Source organism: Diadema antillarum, unplaced genomic scaffold (genome assembly GCF_040938485.1).
Source record: "Diadema antillarum isolate AM-2024a unplaced genomic scaffold, OU_Dant_1.0 seq00000877_RagTag, whole genome shotgun sequence".
Taxonomy (NCBI): domain Eukaryota; kingdom Metazoa; phylum Echinodermata; class Echinoidea; order Diadematoida; family Diadematidae; genus Diadema; species Diadema antillarum.
In genome coordinates this window covers 449,480-455,750 of record NW_027271741.1, presented here as the reverse complement: position 1 = coordinate 455,750, position 6,271 = coordinate 449,480, and positions in this window count along the sequence as shown.

The window sequence follows — 6,271 nt, the reverse complement described above, 5'->3', positions numbered from 1 at the left end:
GCATCCTCATAGATACCAAAGTCCATCCAAAAGGGGGGGGGGGTGGACTGTTATTAGCAGGACATGGGGGGGGGGAGGGAAATGATTGTCACTTTGATACCCCAAAACAGAAGCCATTATTGACCTTTAATCAATCAGATGGAAAAATAAAGGGCAGTGCTACTTTCATGACCATGTGGATTTCATGAATGTATTAAAGCCTGATGGAACATTCCACTCATCCTGGTGACTGTGTTATAAATGAATAAAAGATGCATAAAATGGACCGCAACAAGACTAGATAGCATAATATAGACCATGACATAACCCTGACCATGAATTCTGAGTGATTCATGACATAAAACCAAAACAACAACAACATGACACATTTGTAAATGCCCCGTGGAAGAAAAATCTTCAAATTAAATGCAGTCAAGAAAATTATAAATTTGTGAGGATATTTTGTGATTTTGGTGATGCAGAAAATACACATGCCAACAGCAAAGTTGGTGTTGATGTCTTAATTTTCATTTTTTTCCCCCTTCAATGCAGATCATCCAACTAGAGATCGTCATGTCAGCCACGTAGCGACCGTCAATCAGAACGTGGATACTTGTTGGTGTCGTGCATTGTTGGATGTTGGACTGGCAGGACCAGTGCTCCAGCCACGCTCCTTCCCGTTGGAGCTTTGCCAGCAGAAGGCTAGCGAGGCCATAGACATGAAAGACGCGCCATGCCTACTCTTCTTGCTGGTCTCAAAGAGTGTCTGGATCTGAGACTATCAGGATTATATTGCACCAGGACAGAATCAGATCAGTTCAGATTTGTAAATCTAGAGCAGGGTTTGATGTTACACTAACTCATTTTGCATCACAAATTCTATCCCTCCTGCCTCCACCCCCTTCTCTCTCTCTCTTTATGTCTCTCCATATGTCTGTCTGTCTGTCTGTCCATTTTTCTGTCTAGGTCTCTCTCTCTCCTTTCTCTTTCTCCATCTGTTTGTCTGTACGTCTGTCTGTCTCTCAATCTCTCTCCCTAATACATACTCCCGTTTCTACCCTTATGTTCTGTTCATAGTTCTGTCTTTATTTATTTCTCTTTTTACTTTTAGATATTTATCTATATGGCTATCATGAAAGCTTTTATTTCCTCACCGTCTACCAGGTTCTCACCCTATTTGCATTCTGTATGTCTGTCTGTCTGTCTGTCTGTCTGTCTGTCTGTCTGTCTGTCTGTCTGTCTGTCTGTCTGTCTGTCTGTCTGTAGTCCTATGCTGGTTTCTCAATATGACAGATCCTGTGCATCCTTATCCATTGTTTAATATATGACGAGCTTTTGATTTATGTGTTAGGATTAGAGGGGATTATGTTTTAATCCCAAAAAGACTTCATATTTTGTGTTTGCAGTGAGATCGTAGAAGTTGTTTTTCATTTGAAATCCTAGAGTTAAGAGATATGTGTACGTTGGCTGGGAAGCTGATATCCCATAGTGCAATGCAAAGGTCTATGTTGTGTAGGAAATCTTCACCCTCTCTTGACTTATACTTGTACATTTTTGCCACTTTTCTCTTCATTTGCCCACAATGTTAATCTAAAATACTCAGTAGGATCAACCAAAGTGTATGGTTTTACGTATTCTACACATGAGTGTGACTTGAAATGTCTGTTACATATCTGTTACTTGTAATATTGTGGCACAATGAACACCTGAGGTATACTCATATCAATTCTCGTCTCTACCTGACGGAGACATTTTTTTTTTCCTGATTGTCCTTCCTTTTGTCCCATATGTCATTATTTAAGTTGTAAAAGAAGGAACAAGGGATTTGTTTTGGTACCTGCCCCAGGTACGCTGCGGGAGGTGTAGGTGCACTAGTCAGATTTTCAGGCAGTGTCCTTCAAGGTCAAAGGTTTAAGGTTGCTGAACTTTCACTACAAAAATTTAGTTTTCAGCTCTGACTTCATTTAATAATGTCCAGTGGTAAAGCACCTTGGTAGGAAGGGTAGAAAAAATAGACAATCATTTCCATATTAAATAGTTGTGGTGAAAGTTAGGTCAAGATTAAAGGTCACTGAACTATTGAAATCATGATTATAGTTCAGTATCAATTCAGAGAAAAGATTTCCATTCTTCTGTGTGATATGTTTTAGTTTTTCTCTGTAGGAATATATCAAGATATAATCACTACTTTAATTCAATGCAAGTGTATGTCTTGTAAAAAAGGGGAAAGTTCTCCAGCATTAGAGTTTTAGTCCCAGTCAGTGAAAGTAATTCTAAATTTGATTTGGTTTTGCCTAACCCAGTTGTGAAACTGAGAACAAAGTTTGTGAGAGTTGACATCTATATTCCCAAACACAGCATGTACAGAAAGTTGTCTCTATTACCCCATTTTTTACACCAAAGGCCCTAGCCAAGCCCAAGCTTGGCCCGGGTAAAATTTGTAGGGCTCGACCTTGTAAATTTGTGTGCTTACACCAAGAAATTAGATCACAGCCTATTTTGACTTTCTAAATCCCCCTTTCATGGGTTGCTGCTTGTAAACAAAACGATAGCACACTGTGAACTAAATTTTGAGTTTGAAGTGGTAAGTTAATAGTTTAAACTTTATATTAACATAAACAAGCTTTAGCAGGGACTAAAGCTAAACTGTTTTTGAGTGAAAGGGATGTTCCCTGTGATGAATATAATAGTGAAATCTAAAATGATAGATACACGTACCTGTAGCTGGGAAAGCATTAAAAGAAGTACTCACTTAATATTGTCAAAGGACACAGTAATGAAGATTGTTGATTCTCCTCACATTCCTTTGAATTCTGTTTCATTTGTAATAGGTAACTACCATACCTATTTACAAGATGAGAGCTGACATTGCAACACTCAAAGTCACACACAAACGATAGAGTACTGCACGAAAGTATTAAAAAAAAAGGGTTAAACCTTGATTCTAGTGATGCATCACTTGAATTGAGATTCAGATTACGTACTCTCAGTACGTGTGAAAACAGCCCGAGACTTTCCCTCTCAAGCATTTATCCTTTTGATGTCTATGAGATTTCAAGGAAAAAAAAAAAAGTTTCTCACAACAATAACTCTGCTTTTAGTGACTTGGCGTTGTGACTGGCCAATTTGTCCTTGTACAAATATCTATTGTTCATACTTGAGCCCTTTTGTAGTACTTTATGCTGGACAAAAAAATTATCTGCATTTGTCTCTGGGGTGCGGGAAGCTCTTATGGTTCTCAGGAATTTGTCTGCGATGTCAGATTATTGCGTAATGCATACCAGAGTGTGAAAAATGGTGCTGACAGCATGCGTTTTAGCATGCATGGTGGTCCAGTTTAGTGTGCACAGAAATTGAGGAACTTACTTTTACTGGTTTGTGCATTTGTGATGAGTTTTTAGTAGCACCTTTATCATGCTTACTGCTCCTTGTTTGAATATTTATTGAGGAAAAAGTTGCAATGGTTTGTTATTAGTGAGTTTGATTTAGATTGAGTCTGATGTGTATCAGATTTATACATCGCAGATGGAATCGGGATGTTGTTATGACACATTTTTCACAAAACCCTATTAAAAGAGTGGATTACTATTAGAAAATTAGAATGTTTGTTTCTACTTCTAGTTTGCAAATGCCATGGCATAAAGCATTAATTCCATGCGCAGATATTACATGTAATTGCTTTGGGGTTTCTTGGGTTTTTTTTTTTTTTTTTTCGAATATCCCTACCATATCATGTAAAAGATGCGTCAATGAGACAATTACTCATGAATAGTGTGTGTGTGTGTTACGTACTGTGGCTATTTAAAGAAGTAGCCACCTGATGTGAGTGGATCCAACTCCCATAGTGCATTGCCATGGCAGTTGTTTCTTGCAGTACAAAAACATGTTGTATGCACGCTGGTTTATGGTACACAAACTTACATACTTTTTCATGTTAATTGTCTTTAATACACAAAGTGTAGGTACAATTTGTATGTATGACTTACCAAGGGTATACATACATGTACTGCTGTTTTGTTACAGATCACATCTTGAAGCTCTGGAAAGTTTTTGGAAATAAGCAATGTATGTACTGTTCCCACATATTTATATTTGTGTTGTCAATAGTGAGCCAACCTGATCCTGTAGCAAGTCATTGTCATTTTGGTTTTGTCAACATCAGTTTTCAAGAATCAGTGGAAGTTTGCATTGTGTACCTTGATATGGACAACGTGGCACATATCACAAAAGAGTGATATGTATTGGTTACAAGAATGGTGCACTAATTAGTTGCAAGGGATGTCAGGGAACTCACACACAAGGTCTTCTAGATAATATTTTGTTGGATTTATGGGGAAGATTTCCTATTTCAGGGGATATATTATAAATCAACAACATTTCATCTACCAAATAAAGGGGGAGAGATCAAAGGCAATGTTGCTGAGACATGACACTTTGCTTTGTATTAGGTCTACCTATTTGGATGCCTTGATTTTATAATGAATAATTCTGAATTAAAAAGTCACATTTTATGTTTCAGAAGTCTGACAATACACTGTAGTCAGACTTTGCTGAAATTTCACTGATCTGTTTGTTTGTTGTTTTTTCACTGTTTTTTTTAATTCATTAAGTTTTTGGGTACTTCTGCTGTAGATATTATCATCTTCTCTGCATTACATCAGCAGCTCTGAATTTCACTGTGTATCCTTAATATTTGAAATTTGATATTTTATATGGACATAGTTTCTTTCATGAAATCAGCACATTCAAAATCAGAAAGAAATTTAAATATATTGTTGCCAGGTTGAGAAAGAATGGGAACTTCTCATCTTCTATAACATTTTACCAATTCAAGATTCAAATTGAGATTTAGCAATTAAAAGGCTTTTGAAAATTCTGCATCCAAAGCACCAAATTGTATATGAACAACAAAACACTCAAAAGCGAGATCATTTTTTTAATCCACCATATTATGAAAGATGATTCGTATGCGGTAAAAAAAAAAGAGAAGAAGATTATGTTAAGCAGTACAGCTGCAAACCACAGTAAAGTAGTCTGTGGGATGTGATGGGTCAAAGGGCAATCTCCTATTATGCATACATTTTCTCCTTTCATATATGGGCTTCAAAAGGAGATGGAATAAACTGTGTGTGGGCAGGATGAAGGTTGTTGTGCAATTTCGTATTGTTTCTTGCATTGTAGTGTATGTATTATTTCTTGTGTGTCAACCTCTCAATTGTACATAAATATCATACGTGTAGTTTATGCAGCATTTCATTTTGCATATAAGCGTGAGAAGAAAATGAAAAAAAAAACAAATAAACACACCCTGCTTATGTCAATCAGCCTTCTTTCTAGCACACAATCACTGACATTGATTGTATTTGGTATTTGCTACAAGACGGCTCAGTGTGAACAGATTTTTAAATTTTTTTCTTTCGATGCACACACCCCCGCCCCTCATATTGTCACAGAACTGGCAATTTATGATTAAGAGATGTGCTCAGTTCCTTCGATCTCAAATTCACGACTGCAAGCAACATTTCTGTAGACATAATTGTATGCAGTTCAGTTCATTATTGTGTGTTTATAAGAATGAAACCCTTTGGTTTGCATCGTACATCATGTTTGAGATCATAGAGGAAATATCTTTAGTGTCAGTGGAATATTACAGTATTGGAATGGCAACCTTAACACTCTCTCTCTTTCTTTTCTCTGCATTATGAATATTCATTAGTCATGCATATTCTCATTCAGTATTGTCCCTTTCTTGAGCCTCTTTTGATACACGAATGCAATTGGTCATGTACTTTCCTTTGTACATGTCAACCCTAGTTCAAAGTGAAATAAGAAGTATTTTGTAAAGTATGTACATAAAGTTTTCTTTCTATAGATGGTATTTTATAGCTCTATTAATAAATGTAGAACTGACTGGAAAGCTGGCTTACAAGCTCGAACAGAAAGAAAAAACAAAAGTGTGATGTGTGTTTTTTATTCCATTGTGTTCTACATCTGGTTACCTTTTTTCAGAAGGCAGGTGGAATGATATATTACCCTTACCATTATGCCAGTAATAAGATGAGGGAATGTGTGCTTTTCATGAAAAATAACATTTTGTGGAATTCTCTTTATATTTTCTTCATATTGTTTTCCATATATGACATTACATACTTTCATCCAGCAGTTGCTGCACTGAAACTTAAAAACTTCATAACTTTTCAACGAATTGTCCGATTTCCCTCAGACTTCACTGATGTGTGCTAACGATGTTGCTGCATTCACTCAATCCACTTAAATACTTTATTTGGATTTC